The sequence below is a fragment of the Rhinolophus sinicus genome, linkage group LG12 (assembly GCF_036562045.2).
Source record: "Rhinolophus sinicus isolate RSC01 linkage group LG12, ASM3656204v1, whole genome shotgun sequence".
Lineage (NCBI taxonomy): Eukaryota > Metazoa > Chordata > Mammalia > Chiroptera > Rhinolophidae > Rhinolophus > Rhinolophus sinicus.
Genome location: NC_133761.1, coordinates 30,804,817 through 30,824,210, shown reverse-complemented (window position 1 = coordinate 30,824,210; position 19,394 = coordinate 30,804,817). Strand labels below are relative to the sequence as shown.

Here is a 19,394-nt window from a genome sequence, read left to right as displayed (position 1 = left end):
AAATAAGATCTAGCCGGACAATCAGCTCTAATGCATCTTTTGGAGCAAAAATTAATATAAGACCCGGTCTTACATTACATTATATTATAGTAGACCTGGTCTTATATAAGATCGGGTCTTATATTATAGTAAAATAAGACATACCAACTTTTGCTCCAAAAGATGCATTAAAGCTGATTGTCTGGCTAGGTCTTATTTTCAGGGAAACACGGTAGATGACAGTAAAATGGACTTTTTAAATATAAACTCTAAGGATTAATTGAGGCATCCCCCGATGAAACAATATTTCAAGTAGCTAGCTACCATTTGGGTTGTGTTTCAATGCCTAAAATAATGTTGTAGTTTTAAAAGAATCTTACTGGAATCGTCATTGGAAGTCAGAGATATTGAAAAAATAACAATAACGTTAGTTACCTAATGTAATTTTTTCCTCAGAAAGACACCTTGTGGTGACAGTAAAATAGTTTCCATGGACACACGAAATTTAAACTTAAGTTATATTGTACACTATAATAAAAACGAATATTAAACTAATAAAAAGGTTTTTTGTTGTTGCTGGGTACCTCACTGGAATTGTAAGTTGCAAGGAAACACTTGAAAATAGGAGTTAACAATAGATCATCGCCATTTTCTAAATACATTTCTAAAGTGTATTTACATTTTAATTCAGTTCAGACAGCTGGGTGTTAAGGAAGCATAAACAGACAAATACGGTAATAGCTTAATTATAAACAGAAGAAGAAAGATGCGCATTACGATGATTAATGGCAAAACTGAAAACGAAATTTAGGCAGACCGTCAGATTTCATATAACCAAAAGGGTCAAGAAATCCAGGTTAAAATAATAAAAAAATAAAAATAAAGACAGCCACATTCTTACCCAAAAAAAGTGAAATGGAAAGATCACAAACATTTTATGGCAACGGGTCAGGGCAAAGGAGTGTTTACGCCACCACTGTTTACTAACATTTAAAACTAGCATTTCCAGCCAACATCTGGGTTTGAAAATTGCAGCGGCACTTAAACGCTGTCCCTTCCAACGTCAACCCAACAGAACATTCTGCAACATTTTGGATAGTAAATATTAACCAGAACAAAGCATCGTTCTTATATTTCTACTTTCAGGGGCCAATGGGATAAATTAAGACCCTTTTCCCATGTACAACCTTAACCACTCTCCCCTTTTATTTACTTCCCTTATCACGAGGTTAACGAACCCTGAACTTTTTCTTTTCATTAATGGAAACGGGTAAAAGAGCAATGGTAGACGGGAACCCATATGATAGGAAAAACTGGAAATTAAAAACAGTGGCGTTACCTTCTGCGTGAAGGCTGGGAACTCCCTGAAGGTTTAAGAGGGAGACGATCCTGGGAGACCCCTATTTAAATACATACTTTTCTCCAAGCTTACACCACTTTTCATCTGTAGAATTTCTGCTTTTCAAGAGGGTGACAGTTCTCCTGATCGAGCTTCCCCGGAGCATGCCTCCCTTTCCCTGGACCATGCCTCCCAAGCAAGGGGGTGGGGGTGGGGCGCTGGCCCCAGCCCCGAATTTGCAGCGAGGCCCGGAAATCGGTCCCGTTAGAGCCGATTTCACCCATCAGGAATGCGCTCCGCCCCTGCCGCCTCACCGCGGCGGCCGCCCTCGATGTTGCCCGCTTCAGGGGCTGGTGAAGTGCTCGAGTGGAGAGCCGCCTCGGCCCGTCACAACACGGCCGGGTCAGCTGCGGTCTCCACAGACTACCCGGGCCAGGACGGGGCTCGGGGCGGATCCCACGCTCCGCCTCAGGCCGCGCTGCCACCGGGGCGCCAGGGCCAGGGCCGGGCGGTGGACGCAGAACCAGTTCGAGGCCTGAGCCCTGGGTCCAGCGCCTGCTCGAGCCCTCAGCTGAGCACGAGAGGGGGCGCCTTTCCCGTGGGATTTCCGAAAACATTTCCGTCCCGGGGAGGGGCGCGAGGGCAGCGGCCGTGCAGAGCGCCTCGGATCGGAAACGGGAGCCGCCCCTGCCCTCCCGCTCCCGGGCGTAGCCTCCTCCTGTGCCCGCCAGTACCTTCAACTCCTCAGAGAGGCGGCGGGCGCAGGGTTGCGGGCGAGCAGGCCCATCTCCCAGAGGCGGCGGCTGAAGCCGGAGGAAGTACCGAGAGTGCCTCAGACCCGCCGAGGCGCCTCTCAGCTGGGGCGGAGGGAATGGAGAGGAGGGGTCGCGACGGCCGCTTTCCCGAACTCCTCCTCCGCAGTTCTGTCTTGACGGCTGTTCCCGGGAAGCAGCGTCTCAACTGCCATTCTCCCCCTCCCTCAGGCCCCGCTGTCTCCGCCTCCTCCTCCCACTTCTTCCTCCCGCCCCCGTCCCCTTCCCGCCCCGCCCCGCCGCGCCGCCCGCGTGCCGTACGTCATGGCGTCACGCCCACGGGCCGCCGCAGTCGGCTATGGGAGGCGGTCGTCCGCTCGCGCACGTGTTCCCCGCACCCGCCCAGGAGCGCCCTACCTGCGACCTGGTTAGCCCGGTGCGCGGCCCCGCAGCCTGAGTCCTGCGTGGAGCAAACAGCGGCTCTTTCTGCCCCTTCGGCCCGCAGGACTTCTTCGCCCGGAGCCGGCCAGGCTGTGGGGCAGGTGCTTCCTCCAAGGACGGGTGGGGCTGCTTCCGAGGTGAAGGGAGATGCTGCACTTGGGGACCCTGGCTTTTGGCATTTCGAACGCCATTACGTATTCATTCCTTTTGTGTTCTCACGGTTCACCTGCTAGATTGGCAGCCCTGGGGAGAGCGGAGACGGGATGTTGCAGCGAGTTTTTGCGGCTCTCCTCTAGGAAGTGTCCTTCCCCGAGAGCGGCGGTGCACCCACGCCCTTACTCGTAGGTTTAATAGACCTCAGTCTTCCGCGGGGGCTGCTAGGAGCAGCACTTAGCCACAATTTAACACCCTACGTGGGGATGTGGAGAATATCTTCCGCTTACCTCCCCCCACCCCAATTTCACAAAGTCGTTCAAGTATTCAGAATTCACATTTCGGTCCTTATTGATACATTCTGAGTTAGTTTAGCTTTAGCTGGTACACCCCCTCGTTAAGCCAGTCATATCCCCCTTTGAATTTTTTAACCTCTGCATGACTTAGTATCAATTCTTAGTTGAATGAACACATTCAGTCCAGACCTGGTCCATTCCCTCCTAGTTTATTTCTCCCCAATATTTAGAGTCGTCTTCCTTGGAATACTGAGAAATGGAATGTGATAGATGCTGGACAGAATGTCCATTCGCCATCTGTTACTTAACTAAATTTATCACCCCTTCAAAACTTGTTTTAGTGGGTCTAATTTAACTTAGAAACAAACCAAGGAACAATGGTCTTTCAGACAGTACTTGGTGTCTTTGGTAACCCAGTAAATGTTTACCAATTAGAAAACTAAACAAGCTAGGCAGTTTAGGTCTAAATATCTAACCACGAGTCCGAAAAGGTAGGTGCTATTATTATTCCAATTAACAAATTAAGAGCTGGGGCTCCAGAGGTTGAGTAACTTGCTCAAGTTACGTAGCTGGTAAGTGGCAGAGCTGGGATTTGGCCCATGTGGGCAGCCTGGTTCCAGTGCTCATACTTTTATCCCACCCCTAGCCTGGCCCCTCCGTTGGGTCACAAAGTAAAAGTTCCTTCAGCCGCATTAAGCCATTTGTGGTACTACACAGCCTTTCTCCTGTCTTCCTTCCTCTTCTCTACTCTCTCTCTTACATGTGAACATCAAACTTTCTTTGTGCTATTTATTCTTCCTAGAATATCCTCTCCCCCCTCCTCTGCCTGACTCAAGTTATCAACCTTTGCTGGTCCTTAGAGGCTGAGTCAAGCCCGTCTTCCATGGCTCCACAGCAATCCTGTGCCTACCTCTATAATTTGCTGTGTAAAGCACTTCATTTATTTTGTAGGTCTTTCCCACTAAACTTTGAAGGCAGGGAGCTTCGTGCCAGGGAGAGAGGAAGGAAGCAAGCAAAGAATCCTACCCCTGCACACATGGATCTCGGGAAACAGAAATATGGTAAAGCATTGTCCTTGCCCTCCAGAAGCGTGTAAACTTGGCAGAGAAACACACAGAAAATCACTCTAATACAAGGGCGAGAAGTGTGATAGAAACAACATGTTACAGGAGTACTATAACAACATGTTATAAGAGGACAGGATGTTGGAGGCAAGAAGCTTGGCATGAGTGTTGTTTTATTGGGAAAAAAAAGAAATGCAACCAAGAATGGGAGCTTAGGGGCTTTATTCCCACCATCATTGAATGTGGTTTGCGGGGGCAGTCTCGGGACTTTGTCCAGGAAGACTTGGGAGATTTTCAGCTGGCACGATTGATTCAGGAATGTGCTACTTCCTCACCGCCCAACCTTACCTGTCCTTATGCGAATAAATTTACTGGTTTCCAAGTTGGTTCATTTTCCTTCCTGTCAGGGCCATAGAAATTTCTTCTTATACAGTTCCCTCCTTTTTCTCATTTACAAGGTTTCAGAACTTAGGTTCTAGCTGTGGGACCTTGGGAAATTTACCAAACACGTATGACCCACCTTGTTGAGCCCAGTGTGTAAAGCTGTGGAGGTTGTGCCCCGCATTTCCAAAGGGTGCTACAGACAGATTACACCATGCCTGGTACCCTGTGAACATGCTTCACAGTGACCCTGCTATAACATGGGAGTAAAAATAGTACCTACCGGATTGGATTGTTCTCAGGACCAAATGAGTAAAGGCAGGTACAGCACTTAGGCAGCGTGGCATATAGTAAATCATCAAAGAATGCTTGCTACTAGGACTAGAGGGAAGCTTGCTAGGGTGGGAGTTATTCCAGCTAAGATTTAAAAAATGAGCTCCCTGTGTCCCTGCGTGAGTGGTTCTCTTAATTGTTAGGACCATATAGGGAATCTGAAGAGGAGAGGCCTTTTCTTTTTCAAATTGAGAACCTAGGTCCCTCAATGGAAAAATCCTTTAGATGGATGAAGGCTGAGCTTCTCTCTAATCATCCCCTAGTCTCCCTTTCCATCTCTCACACCCCACCTTCCACAGGGGAACTGGCATTGTATCCTCCCCAAAGTCAGCCCAACGTCCTCTTTCTTGGGCGGAAGGTTAGACCCCTTGAAGGATTATTCAATCAGGTGATATTTAGGGTAGTATTTTTCAAAGTGTAAGCTAGACCTCTTATCACCAGAATCACCCGGAGTGCTTGTTAAAATAGATTTCTGGGTTCCATCTCAGACTAACAGAATCATTATCTGTAGGGTTGCGATCTTGGAATCTAGTTTTTGACAAGTGCTCCAAGTAATTCATATCACATGTTTGAGAACTACAAGCAGTTTTCTTTCACTAGCTCTTTCATTGGTTGTTCAGAAAGGAGGGTGTCTTTTTCCTCTTTGTGGAACCCATCCAATTATCTGCAACCCATTTTATTCCCCCTCCTATCCATTATCCAGAAGTGAAGTCTCCTTTAAACTTTTCTTGATGGAGACTGGATCCTCAGGCCACCATCACCTATGGATTACTCAGTCTTTCTTGATTAGCTTCCCTGTTTGGCTGACTCATGAGCAAGACCACTCCTTGTTGGTGACCTGGGCCAGAAATCGCCAGAGTACCCTGTAACTAGAGCTGGGTAGACTCACTCCATGTGGACAAGATGTGCTTGGCTTACTACATAGGTCCACAGTGGTGGGCTGCACTGAGAGCAGGATGTCAGTGGGTGATGAGCAAGAACTTAGAGTGACCATATATCCCAGTTTGCTCAGAACAGTCCTGGTTTATACATGTTGTGGGGGCTTAATTATTAATAGTACCTGCTTTTACTCTCAAAGGGTCCTAGATTAGACAATAAGTTATATGGTCATCCTAGTAATAAATCCCATGTCAAGACCAATGGTTGCAAAGCTGTAGCCCTGGATTGTGCCTAGACTATCCTCCTCCCACCCTCCCAGCCTCCAATCCCCTGCCATGTCTCTTTCCTCTCCTCAGAGTTCCTTAATGAATTCACGTTGCTTTAATACTTTAGGCCTACATTAAGGGATTTATAACAAAGTGCCATGAAATTTGTGGCCATTATACTCTCTCTGACAATATCTGAACATTTTCTCTTGGTTTTAGTACCTGGTATAGTTGTTATTTCCCTTGTTTATTATCTCATTTGTTTTTGTTTTCGGGATACCTAATTGTGGAACTGACAGTATTTCCCTTGGCTGTGAAAAAGTTTAGAGCCATGTGTGGCCTCCTTCCGGCTTGTGTATAAGATTAAACAGGATGTACTTTGTTTACTTAACTCGCCCCTGACTTAAATGCTTCATACATTCCTTCACTAACTTCATATTTAATTTTTCTGATGCTATATTATATGTATCTATAACCCAGCTTTTATCCTTTTTGAAACAAGGCAGGTGAAAAAAAAGATGTATGAACACATGCCCACAAATAAACTAGTGCTGATTGCTAGTTATATAACTGAAAGGGATTATTTTTAAATGTACACGAAGAATAATTTCCTCACTTACAAAATACAGTCTTAACAAATGAAGGGCACTTGAAGTAATGCTGGGTTCAGCATTCTTCAACTACATTATTATGTAGAAAGTGAAAAGATTCCAAACAAAAGCAAATAAGAGATTAGATTAATTTTCAAGCTGAAATGTTTTTAGATATGACCCAGAACCTTATACCAAATAATGTAATGATGTATCCTCTCACTGTTGAAACTGCATAGCTTAATTAGACAGCATTCAGGCGTGTTCACCTTCACACTGAGATTGTGTGCTGTTGGAGATGCAGAAAGGGAGAGGAAGGGATGTACAGCCCAGATAATAATGATGTGCAGCCTAGATAATAATGATGACCCATGAGCAGGAGTCTATGGCCAGAAGTGTGTGGCTTATAACAGTCTCCAGATAATTGTTCTTCCTGCTCCCTTGATGATATCATAGGTGCCTGGGGATCTGGTACCCTGTGACTTGTAGCTAACATGAAACCACATGAAGAAATTCACCTTAGTGAAATCACTGAGGAACACGTTTTACAACTATTTTGGAGGTTTCACTGAATTTACAAGACTCAAAGCTAGATCATCTGTGTATGGTATACTAAGTTATTTTATGGATAAAGTGGGCATATAGTTAAATCTCCTTCAAAACATTTTACCCTAAAACTATAGGGGTCAAGTTCTAGTGATTTCTGCGCCTTTCCAGCATGAATATACCTATTTGTAGTTCTTAAGATGGAAGTATTTTTGGAAATACAAAAGTTTTCAGAGAATAAGATAAACTCATGTAGCTCCTGAGAGAACAAAAGTTAACATTTTCTCATATTTGTATTATTTTTTGAAAGCAAAAGAAAGGAGACATTACAGAGTTGCAGCCTACTCTGTATCTTCTCCCAACCCCTTCCTTTCCTCCCAAGGCAACTGTTATCTTGAACACTTTACTTTTCTGGTTCACATCTTTATCCTTTTACTACATATGTGTATGTTCAGAATAACATATTCTGTTATTGTATGTTCTAAACGTACTTTTTACTAAACAAAATTTTACACAAATGATGTTCCAAATGTTTCATTCTATAGCCTCCTTTTCTTTTTTCTCAAAATTGTTAAGATCTACCCATGTTGATACATGGGACTCTAGTTCATTCATTTTCAGTTCTACATAAATGAGCATTTTTATACATGTTTCTTTCTGCACATGTGAGAGAGTTTCTCTTGGATATATGCCTAGAAACAGAATTACCGAAGAAACTCTTTAAAAGTTAAAAAGCACTGTAACCTCTCTTGTGGCCCCACTTTGCTCTAATTATACTTATGTGTTAATTTATAGTCAATGGGTGAAAAAATACATGTGTGCGTTTGGATTCTCAGAGCCCTTCCAATAAAAAATCCAAAATTATTAATACAAGCATACCTAATTTTACTGAGCGTTGTTTGATTGAACTTTGCAGATACTGTGTTTTCATCAACATCAAGGCAAGACCCCGCACTGACAAAAGGATCAGGACTCGCTGAAGGCTCAGATGACATACCGTTTTTTAGCAATAAAGTATTTCTAAATTAGAGCATATACGTGTTTAAGACATAATGTTATTGCACACTTACTAGACCATAGTCTAATGTAAACATAACTTTTATATGCCCTTGGAAACTAAAAAATTTGTGACTTGTTTTATTGTGATATTTGCTTTATTCTAGTGGTCTGGTCACTGAACTCGCAATATCTCCAAGGTATGACTGTGCAGGGAGATGAATGTGCATAGATCAAGGTCCCATTACATCTATTTCCTCATCTTTATAATGAGGGTAATAAAAGTACCTCCTTCTAGAGGTTTCTGTGAGAGCTAGATAAAATAATAAATGTAAAGCATTTAGCTGAGTGCTTGGTACTTAGTAATAGTTCAGTAAATTTAGCAATTATCAATATTGTTATTTTAAGATGAGCAGATATTGGTTCATGGACTTTTATTTGAAGATAGTGTGCCATAGAAAGATACAATTTTAAAGAAGAAAAAAACTATTCCTTCCTGTAATATAATTTTTGGAAGTTTTATCTTTATGTATTCCTTTTCCTTTTAAATTAATTGAATATTTTTCCTTTTAAATTAATTTAATATTTTTGACAGAATCTCAGCACTGAAACTGTAAGAAGATATAAAACACTTAAGCAGGGAGAGAATGGTAGGGAGAGGCCACTGTTTAGTAATTAACTCCTACTGGCAGTGGACAGCCTGTTTTTGTAAGGTGCCATCTTTTGCCCTTTTCTGCCATCCGTTCAGTTCAATGGAATTGTCACTTTAGCTCTGTGTATGCTAGTTAGGAAACTCATCAGCAATTACCAAAAACAAGTCTGTTTCTAGTATGGTTCCAATTTTTAAAATCCCATCTACCTTTGCCAGGGGAATCCCATCAGAAATGTGTTAGGAGTAGAACATATTTAAACAGTTATTTCCTAGCAAATGTGGTCAGGATCCAAAATGGCTAATTGAAAGTCTGTGTGATCTAAAAGGTGGGCAAGAGATGACATGTAATACTTTAAATGCATCACATGATATTTAGGGCTGGGAGGCGAATTTAGGATCCTTGGTTAACTTGCTGAAATTCATACTTGAGAGTTTAAAAAAAAATCACAAGTTTGGAGTTAAAATGACTGTGCCAAGCCAACATTCCTATCAATGATCAAAGAGATTAAGATTTTTAAAATAGTTGAATAAGTAAGCAACAGAGAAAAATATCTGAAGTCTCAGGGTCAGAGATCTGTATTCAATTTTAAATTGTTTCTTAGGGGTGTTATATCCTGTGATAAAAGCAAAACATTTAAATGCTATGTTTCAAGAAATGAGGGGACAACTGAACAATTACTACAGTGCTGTGATTTTGAGGTGGCTTTGTTCAAATGAAAATTCCCACACACCAAAGTTGTATTATAATTTGTTTCTTACCAAGAGGAAGAGGGTGCCAACTCCAGGTTTTGTACAATGTTGGTTCCATACATTGCATGAGCTCTTTTATGCTATCTTCTCTGTGTTTCAGTGTTAAATAGAAAAGGAATAACTTAGCAGCAAGCATTTTGGGATTTAGGAACAATACTTGAGACATTCTATTTTCAGAGGTTCAAATCAGCAACACAATCAAATTCAAAGACTTGGATGAGTAAAGTAAATGATCAGTCAGTCACAAAGAGGTGTTTCTTTTGTTTCCACCTTCATATTCTACTGATTTCTAAACCCAGTAGGAATGCGAATGTAGAATTTTTGTTTTCCTTTAAAATGAACAATGGGTTCCCTTGGAATATTACATTTTGAAGACTTAGGAAATCTGGAGGAGAGTGGAAATTCCTTTCATTCTCTCCCCCTGTTGATCCCCACTTTCACCTCACTCCCATCTACCAATGAGTCACTATTTTCTCTTAATTAGTCTTTAATGTACCTTGGCATTGATTTTTCACAAGATAATTTCTAACCTGAGAAACCTAAATATATGAGTATATGTGTTTGAAAAATAAATGGTAGAAAAAAAATTGAAAACAAATAAAAAGAACCTTATAACAGCATATTTCAATAAGAGGTGATATGAAAATTAATTCAAAAGGTTCATCTTTTAAATAGAAAATCCGAGAAGGGAAAATATGTCTGATACTGAAGGCAGAAAACTTCAAAGCCTGAAAGGTCTTAGCAGAGGCTTTGACTTTTGGGTCTTCCAAAGAGGCAAACATACAGTAATTCTGGATTTGGACTTCCTGTATGGTACCTGCTCATTTGTCCCTCCATTTGACCTGGCTAGTCTTCTGGTCTTTGATTCTGGTCAAACTGTGTCATGTCTAGGCCCTTTTCTTTCAATAACTAACCACTGGGTAAGATATCTCTACCCAGGAATTTGCTTCTAGTTTGCTTTCCTCAGCAGCTCCAAATCTCCAGCTTGTTCCCTGGATCCTCAAGTTCAGTATTTACCAGATCTTGGCCCCATCCCATAGCATGAAAGATAGAACACAACTCAACTAATTGACAGATTTTCTAGTCATTGTTACCAATCTCAATATAGCAGAAAATATCTGGGGATGTTTATGATGGAATGTATATTTATTAGCATTATTATATACACACATCCAAATATTTATATACGTTTATACACACATAAAAATCTGAATAGCTCATAATTATAATAGACATAACACAGGTCAATCATGTCTTTAACTATTTCCTTCCTTCTCTCCTTATTATTATTATTCATTGAATTAACAAACCTGGCTACAAGAGCAAACAACTCAGACGTAGTTCAGGTCTGAACACTCACAGAATTTAGAATAAAAATTTGAGTTGGGCTCTTAGACTGTTACAAAGCTATGTGCTGTACTGGTATTTTAAAGAGGCTCTTTGCCTAATGCCCTCAGAAGAACTTACAATCGCATGACCTTGACAATCTATTGCTGCTTTCAGTCTGTCTCTACCCTGGACCCCATTTCCAGCCTGGCCATTATCCTCACAAACATACTAAGACCCTCTTACCCCTTTTTCATTCTACTCTCTTGGTCACGCCAATTCTTACCTGTCTGCTTTTCTGCTGTTGCTTCTGAACTTCAGAAAAATACTGATTTGCTTTAAATGTGTACAACCTAACCTCAAATTAGCACCTCCATTTTCATTTCTTGTTGACAACCTAACTTAGCTATTCCCAGCATTTCCCACTCTTCTAAGTCCCTGTGCCCACACTCATTCATTTTATTCAACAAATACTAATTGAGAAGCAATGATATGCTATGCACTGTGCTAGGTGGTGGGTACTACAGCAGGGGACAAAACAGATCCAGTCCCTGCCCTAACAGATTTCATAGTCCAGTGAGGGAAACAGAGGCATCTTCTAGCCCTTCCTCCTTCACTGGGAACATCTGAACATCATATCTCTCTGCCTCTTCTTCAATCCTTTTTCCTGTTCCTCCTAACTCAGGAGAAGAGCCAGTTTTATTTTCTTTCCCTGGAGCTCTTGAATTCATTCTCTTCTTTCCTCTTCCAAGATCTTACTCCTTATGGTTTTTAATATTTTTTATTCTGAAATAAATGATATTTATCTTAAACCCTTTAAATCATCTGTATTAAATACAAAGCTGTATTTTCACTTTCTTTGATGAAAAAATGTTGAGTATATTTGCTAATATCTTCAAATTCAGAATTGGCACTTTCTTAGAGTGCTATCTTACATTTTTTCCTTTCGAAATGTGTTCTATCCCAAAATAATCAGCATACTAGCCGGTGGATTTACATTCTTGGATCTGGTCTAAACATTCTGATGAATAGTTCCTCAGCAGATATGTCTGTGTGACTTCTTTTTAAATGATTTTATTTGGATTGCCTTTCAGGTACTTTCTATTTTGCTATGAAAAAAGTCCCACACAGATCTAGGCTTGGGTTTTCAGTTTTTAACCTTAGATTGGCTAACAAATATAAAGAAAATTATTTTCATTTTCTGATCTACTAATTTTGGATTGACAAGGAAGAGTAATTCAGTACCTAAGAATTCTTATAAAATTTCTTGTTAGATTTAGTAATTACTTCTTATACCCTATTTATTGTATTGAGTTACGAAAACCTCTCTCCTATAGGTGATGTCATCCATTTCTGTATTGTGGTCATAACCTGGAAAGTCATGAGTGTATGGTCCCTCAATTCCTGTGTCTTATTTTTCAGAAAGAGAGTGTTAGAAATTTCCCCAGAGGAAAACATCTGGTTCCTTTTTAAAAAATAATATAAAAATGCATTACACAAAACAAGTTTGGAAAGGTGATGAGAATATCACTGATGGTTTTACTTCACTATTGCTTTTCAAGCCAGCATTTCTTTTTCAGGGATGCAGAATATGTGAGCAAGAAGCATAAATATATCATCTCTTTATTGCTGTTGACACAATCTGACAATGAGCTACCCTGTTTCCCCGAAAATAAGACGCAGCTGGACAATCAGCTCTAATGTGTCTTTTGGAGCAAAAATTAATACACGGGTTGGTCTTATATTATATAAGACCTGGTCTTATATTATAGTAAAATAAGTCCGGGTCATATATTAATTTTTGCTGCAAAAGGCGTATTAGAGCTGATTGTCCGGCTGGGTCTTATTTTCAGGGAAACACAGTATTACAGAGATTTGTGGGAAAACTGAGAAACAAATCCTGGCAAACAGGTAGGCCCTTCAAATATTTGAGGTATGAGTCCTACACTCTAGTGAGAAAATGAGACCTCTTTCCTTCTTTAAGGGCAACTGCCTTTAGTCTTCAGTGCATGCATTATGGGAGACAGGGTGAAAGGACAGTTGGTATCTACACCTGACATAATATACCTCCCTTCTTTGGGTTAGGGAAGAAGCCCCACTTTTGACCATGTCCCGGTTGCACATTTTCTTTAACTATCATACTTGGCACTTTCTCAGAACCTCAAGTACTTAGAAACTCCTGGTGGGGAAGTAGGCTCAATCTGATAGGAGGGAGGGCAGTGTCGGGGCTGAGAGAACAGTGGAAGTGAATTGAAGCAAAAAGTCAGCAGTCAAAATCCTCAAGTCCAAAGGACAAAGGTGAATTTTAGTTCCATTTGGAGTATGTCTATATATGCAAAGGGTTTAGTCTAAGGGGCCTGCGGTGATGCGTAGGAGAAGGCTTCTAGGTATTAGCATCTTAAGACAGCAAGTAGGTATGCAAATCTGAGATCAGGGAGACCCTTAGGAATTCTGGAAACAGACCTGTAGCCCCATTGAAAGGGTCTTCAATGAACCAGATGAGGGGGTCATAAGGGAAGCAGAACCCCTCTGATGACACAGCTATAGTACAAAAAGTTTCAGTTCCAGTAAGGGTACTGAGGGGTACGGTATCTAGGAATCTGGGACTTGGGTAAAAGGCTCATCAGACCATTTGGCTACATGGGATGGTTAGTTAGGGCTCTGACTAAAGGGTTATGCTCTAAAGCACAGGCCAGATGTCACTGATTCCAAATCCCTCTGGAGCTGTCCTGGCTGCTGCCCTTTCATTGGCCATGGGAGAGGGGTGGAAAAGCTTGCTGGCACCAATGTGTCCACTCATCCAGAACAGCTAACACAAAGCTGAAGTGGGAGCAAAGGTTAGCAGTGACTGGCCTGAAATCATAGGTCAAATCTCATCATCTCACACACACACACACACACACACACACACACACACACACACAAGCTATGGGCAAGAAAGGCTGCCCACTTATTAGTGGTGCAACATGTGACCAAGGCAATAGCAAGGAATAGAAACCAGATTATTTAGGAATCAGACACGAGAGCTGGCCCATGCATAAACCAAAAGACTAGTTGGATTAATGGAACGCCTGAGGGTTCCCTTCTTTTGCAGCAGGGTCTATAGGCCTTATACCATCTGGTTATAAAGGGTCACACTTTGGCAGGGCAAGTAACAGGATGGGTCTGAAAAACAACAAGAAGAGATTAAAAGAAAAAATTAAGATGTTCCATTCTCTTGGCTCAAAAACAAAAAACAAAAAGGCAAACCACTTACTTCATCGCAAAAGGCCTGATTTGGCAACCATTAGTGAGAAAAATGACCTGAGGGTTCTGTTGGTAATAAGCTCAAAATGAGTGAGTTGTGATACAGTGTTGAAAAAAAAAGGCCAATGAGATATTAAATTGCATTTTATAGTGTCCAGGTAAGGGGAGCAAAAATAAAAGATGGTCCCACTGAACTCGGCAGGCTTATATTTAAGCACCTTATATTGAACTCATCTGGAGGCTTATATTTAAACACCTTTTAAAGAGAGATACATGCAAATGAGCATGAATTCAGAAAAAGACAATTAGATTGTAGAAAAATCTGGAAACTATGTCACCTGATATGTGGTCAAAAGAACATGTTGGGCTTGGCTGAAAGAGAAAATACTGGGGCAATCTTCCAACATTTAAAGGATCATCATGGAGTAGTACCCTTAAGGTTTGTTAACTCTCAGGGCAAACTGAGAACTAGATTTTTGCTCAATGAAAAGCAGACATTTTAGGGAATCAAACCTGTACAATAAAATTAAATACTTTCCAAAATTATGAATATGTTCGAGTAGATTTCGAATGGTCCTGTAAGGGATCCTAATTTGTGTGTGTGGAGTGGGGAGGGGAGGCTCGCATAAGAGGAGGAGGGGAGCTGGATTAGATGGCCTCCAAAGTTCTTCCTAGCCCCAGGAGTCCATAATTATTCTCAACCACCCATGTTTCCACCTGAACACCATCCCTTCCCATTTCTTCCAGGGTTCGCTCCCACAATCTCCTCTGCCTTCTCTAGGATCTTAACTTTTTCTTCCTCCAAAAATTCTTTCCAACTTTTGTTCTTAAAGAAGGGAAAAATCTTCATTTGATGTTTTGCCTTTGCTTAGCATGATGTTTTTACCTGTTTATCATCTCTGTGTTTGGAAACAGCATCCTGATTTCTTTGGGAGACTACGCCTCTCTCACTGTTGGTTCCTAAGATCAGAGTGGTGTTAACCATGCTTCTTTAAGGGTGATCATGATGACCCTTGCCTGGCTAACTAGTGTTTCAACCAGTGATTATTTCAGGGATGGGCATGTGACCCAAGCTGTCCAGTAAGAATCCATTCTAAGATTTTTACTGGAAATATTAGGAAGTGATAGGGCCCATAACCTGTTAATCGTAAAGCTGGAGTTACCAGAAACCAGCATGTGGGAAGTCTGAAAGAGATCGAAGCCAGCACAAAAAGTGTGTGTGGGGGGTGGAGAAAGAGAAAGAATATCCTGATGATATTATTGAATCTCTGGACTTTCCAGTTACACAAGCCAATAAATTCCCTCTTTGGTTTAGATCTCTGTCTCTTGAAGCCAAAGTAGTCTGAACACTATGTTTGTGTTTTCAGTTTCTTTCTCACTTCTCTTTCTTTTCACTCCTTTGCATGGTGTCCAGGGCCCATTGCAACTTGGCTCTGCTCACCTCTCCAGCTTCATCTCTCTACAGTCCTCTCAAAATTACAGTGGACACACAGCACTGCTACACAAGGAGCAGGCTGGCTCCAAGCCAGTCCTTCTGACGTTTGACTCCTTTGCAACATTTTTGCAAAGAACTGTCCTTTCACTCCTAAATGCTTTTGTCTCTGAGTCTTCCTTGCACATTGATCTGCCCCTTTCTCACTGTGATGACTCTATTTTTCTATTCTTTAGATTAGAATCCTGGTAGTCATCTAAGACATATTTATCAAGCACCTCCCATCTGGGCTAGATGCTGTTGATTCTAATGGGAGCTCAACATTCACAGCACCTACCATCTTGTTCTTACATTCCAGGGGAGAATGATAACCGATGCAGCTTTATCTGAATCATAATTTGGAGAGTAGCCAAGCAGCTGCCCTTCTGAACCTTGATTTCACACAATGTAGGAAAGCCATCATCATACTCTTAACAGTCACATTTTCCCATTGCAGGAGTATGATAAACAATTCAAAAGGTGCAAAAGAGTGAAAACTCTCTTTTTAACATCCATTACTCAGTTCCCATCTCTTCAGCGCCCCTGGCCCAGGCAACTTGTATTGTTATCAGTGTCTTATGTATCAATCCAAAACAAATTTGTGCACATACAAGCAAATATATATATCTTGCATATGTTGTGGTGTGATCAAAAAGTATGGTGAATGTTTAAATTTAAAAAGTTTATTACAGTAAAAGACACATTGCCATTAATTCCCCTCAAAATACTCCCTCCTCACTTCGAACACACTTACCCCATCATTCTTGCCACTTTCTGAAGCAGTTCTGGAAGTCCTCTTTCATGTCTTTAGTTGCGCGGTCCTGGCTGCCTCAATGTCCTGAATCGATTCAAAACGTTTTCATTTCATGGTTACTTTGACTTTAGGGAAGAGCCACAAGTTGCATGGTGCCAGATCCAGTGAATAAGGTGGATGAGGACACACTGTAATGTTTTTATTTGACAGAATTTGCCATACTGGAAGCGATGTGTGACACAGAGCGTTGTCATGATGGAGGATGAAGTAAAGACACTCACAAAAGAGGACTTCCTGAGCTGCTTCAGAAAGTGGGAAGAATGATGGAATAAGTGTGTTCGAAGTGAGGGGGAGTATTTTGAGGGGGATTAACGGCAATGTGTCTTTTACTGTAATAATTTTTAAAATTTAAACATTCACCGTAATTTTCGATCACACTGTGTATTTTATTGTGAAGTTGAGTATCTGTTTATGTTTAAAATCCACTTATATTTCCTCTTCTAGAACTATTCATTCATGTCTATTGCCCATTGTTCTGTTAGGTTGTTGACCTACTGACCTTTTTTTTTTTTTTCCTATTGACTATTATAAGCTGCTTGTATTCTATGGAAATTAGCTTCTCTGCTGTATGTGTTACTTTTCCCAGATTTATATTTCCCCTAGATTTATATTTAACCTTTCATTTTGTTTATAGGTTTTTTTGTTTGTTTGTTTTTGTTTTGCTTTGTCTTGTTTATTTTGGCAAGAAGATAACAACTTTGAATCTTCTGTCCTTTTCGTCTTCAATATATTGGTAAGTCTTAAAATTTGTTCCTTCTTACTAGTTCTATGATGGGAAAAGAGAATGAACAGGCCATTCATAAGTGAGGAAATACAATTGACTAATAAGCACATAAAAAGTTCAACCTCACAGATAAAAAAAAATGCAAAGTAGATTCCATTTTTTACTCCAGCAAATTAGCAAATATAATTAGAGTGAAACCAGTATTGCTATGCTCTGTTGGCAGGAGTGGCAGTCAGTTTAATAATTTTAGAAAGCAAATTCTCAGTAAGTCGCAAGAGCTTTAAATTAAAAAAAAAATAAAAAATCTTTACTCAGTAATGGCATATCTAGGAATTTATCCTATGGATAAAACCATCAAGATAGACAAAGGTTAATGATAGAGATGTACTTCTACACTGTTTTTACAGGGGAAGAATTGAAAACAGTTCAAAAGCTATTATTGTCCTACAAGTAAATCACAGTGTACTCATTACCAGCGAAAGACACACAGCTACAAAAATGAAGCTTAAAGCTATTCATAACATGGGGAAATTCTCACATGATTATGTTAAAGACAGGATACAAAATTGCTTAGACAGTGAGATTACAACTGCATGAAAATATATGAAAAACTGGGAAGAAATATGGTGGTTACTTGGGATTAGAGAGATTGTGCATGATATTTTTCTTCTTTTTCTTTTCTGTGATTTTTCAGATTTATAATGTGCATATTTTATATAGCCTGATAAAAATCAAAATCAAAAGATGCACACACAAAAGGGATGTTAACCTATTTCTAGGATTTACTCTTTATCTATTTCTTTTTTCACCACATATGCCTTCATATTTTTTTTCAATGTTAGTATTATTGTAGCAATTTATATGACCCAGTCTTGCCACCTCTGGTCTCCTTCATTCTGTTAGATTACTAGAAAACATTGTCGATTGTTACTCAAGATCCCACAATGTTTCCTGTTCTCTGTTGCATGATGTTTAAATTACTCAGGCTTGTACACCAGCCCTTTATAATTTGGTCCTACTCTACTTATATCATCCAAGTGTATTTCCTACTACTCCCCAGGAGTGTTCTACACCCTAGTTAGTGTGGCCTTATCACTTTTTGTGCCAGTCCATGCCCTTTCTGAGACTCTGCTCCTTCTGTTTACTGTTCTTGTAACTGCCCTCCTCGTTCTCCCTTGTGTCCAAATCTTACTCATCTTCAGGAAGTTCCATCTCCTCCATGTCAACCTTTGCCTCACCCTTGGCTGAACTCTCAAGAGCACATCCTTTTAATCACAGACACAATGTAATGCTTCATGGGTCTGCCACCGTTTCTTGTGTGCTAATATTGATTCCCTAACTATTTTGAAAGCTTTTGAAGGCAACGCTAATCAAAATCTTCTTTCCTTTTCCCACTTGGTTTCTGCACAGTGCTGAGTAGAGGGTAAGGTCTGGCCAATCCTGAGGAGGCTGCTATGATGAGCAGCTTCCTGGCAATGTCTTCTTTTCTCCTTTCCTGTGTTCTTGCCCAGATGCCTCTCTTCTAAGGAGGCTCTGTCTGGTGGCAGAAGCAAATTAGAGGAAGCCCTAGGACAGTTGGGTTCTCGACATTGGCTGCATATTATAAACATTTGGGGAGCTTTAAAAAATATGACTGTTTGCTCTCTCCTTCCCCCCAACCCCACTCCACCCCACCCCACCCCACCCCACCCCACCCCACCCCACCCCTGAGGTTTAGAGTTTAATTGGCTCAAGGTGGGACCAGCATTGATATGTTTCTAAAACTTCCTAGCTGATTCTGATGTTTTCACTAAGTCCTACTCCTTTCAACCCTAGCTCTTTCGGCATGCAGCCATTCCAGCACTTTCCTGTCTTGTTTCCAGGCAGGAAGTCATCCTAGATCTGGCCAGAGACTCCAAAGAGACTGTCTTTAGATAAATCCTTTGGCATCAGCTATAGCCTTTGTTGTTTTTCAAAGGTGGCTACTTTCAAATTGACAACTGTCTGTGTTGGAGCCTACTCTGATGATTGCCTTGCTTGTGTTGCCTTTCAGTCTAGGCACCAAGATAAGCTAATGGATAGACAGGCCAGCACTAGGGTAAACTCAGCTCAGATCCCCCCCGCCCAACAAAACACTGTGGTTATACAGTATAGCAAACTGATCAAAGGAGTTTGTTTCGTATGGAAATGCAATGCATTATTCGGGTGACACAGCTAGAACAAAATGTCAAGGAAGAGAATAAATATATTCTCAACCATTATAAAAATTCTACTAATATATTAATACGTAGCTCCCTTATTTACAGACTAGTAACAAAACAACAGCAGCAATAATACTAATTAACAATTTTTAGCACTAACTATGCACCAGGTACTCGTTCTAAAGATTTTATTTGGATTGTTTAATTTAATCTGAC

General features: G+C 40.8%; 1 protein-coding gene across 2 annotated transcripts in view; it reads right to left on the bottom strand.

Annotated features, from left to right (window-relative positions):
• The window catches only part of RNF19A (ring finger protein 19A, RBR E3 ubiquitin protein ligase), a 54,309-nt gene extending 51,970 nt beyond the window's left edge, over positions 1-2,339 (bottom strand). The window contains exon 1 of one of the 2 annotated variants that reach the window (XM_019757643.2): positions 2,053-2,339. The gene's annotated coding sequence lies outside the window, so the exon portion shown is untranslated. Of the gene's footprint in view, positions 1-1,318; positions 1,512-2,052 lie in introns of those variants that run through there. The other variant, XM_074317081.1, reaches the window with a different exon arrangement.
• Between the last annotated feature and the right edge of the window lie 17,055 nt (positions 2,340-19,394).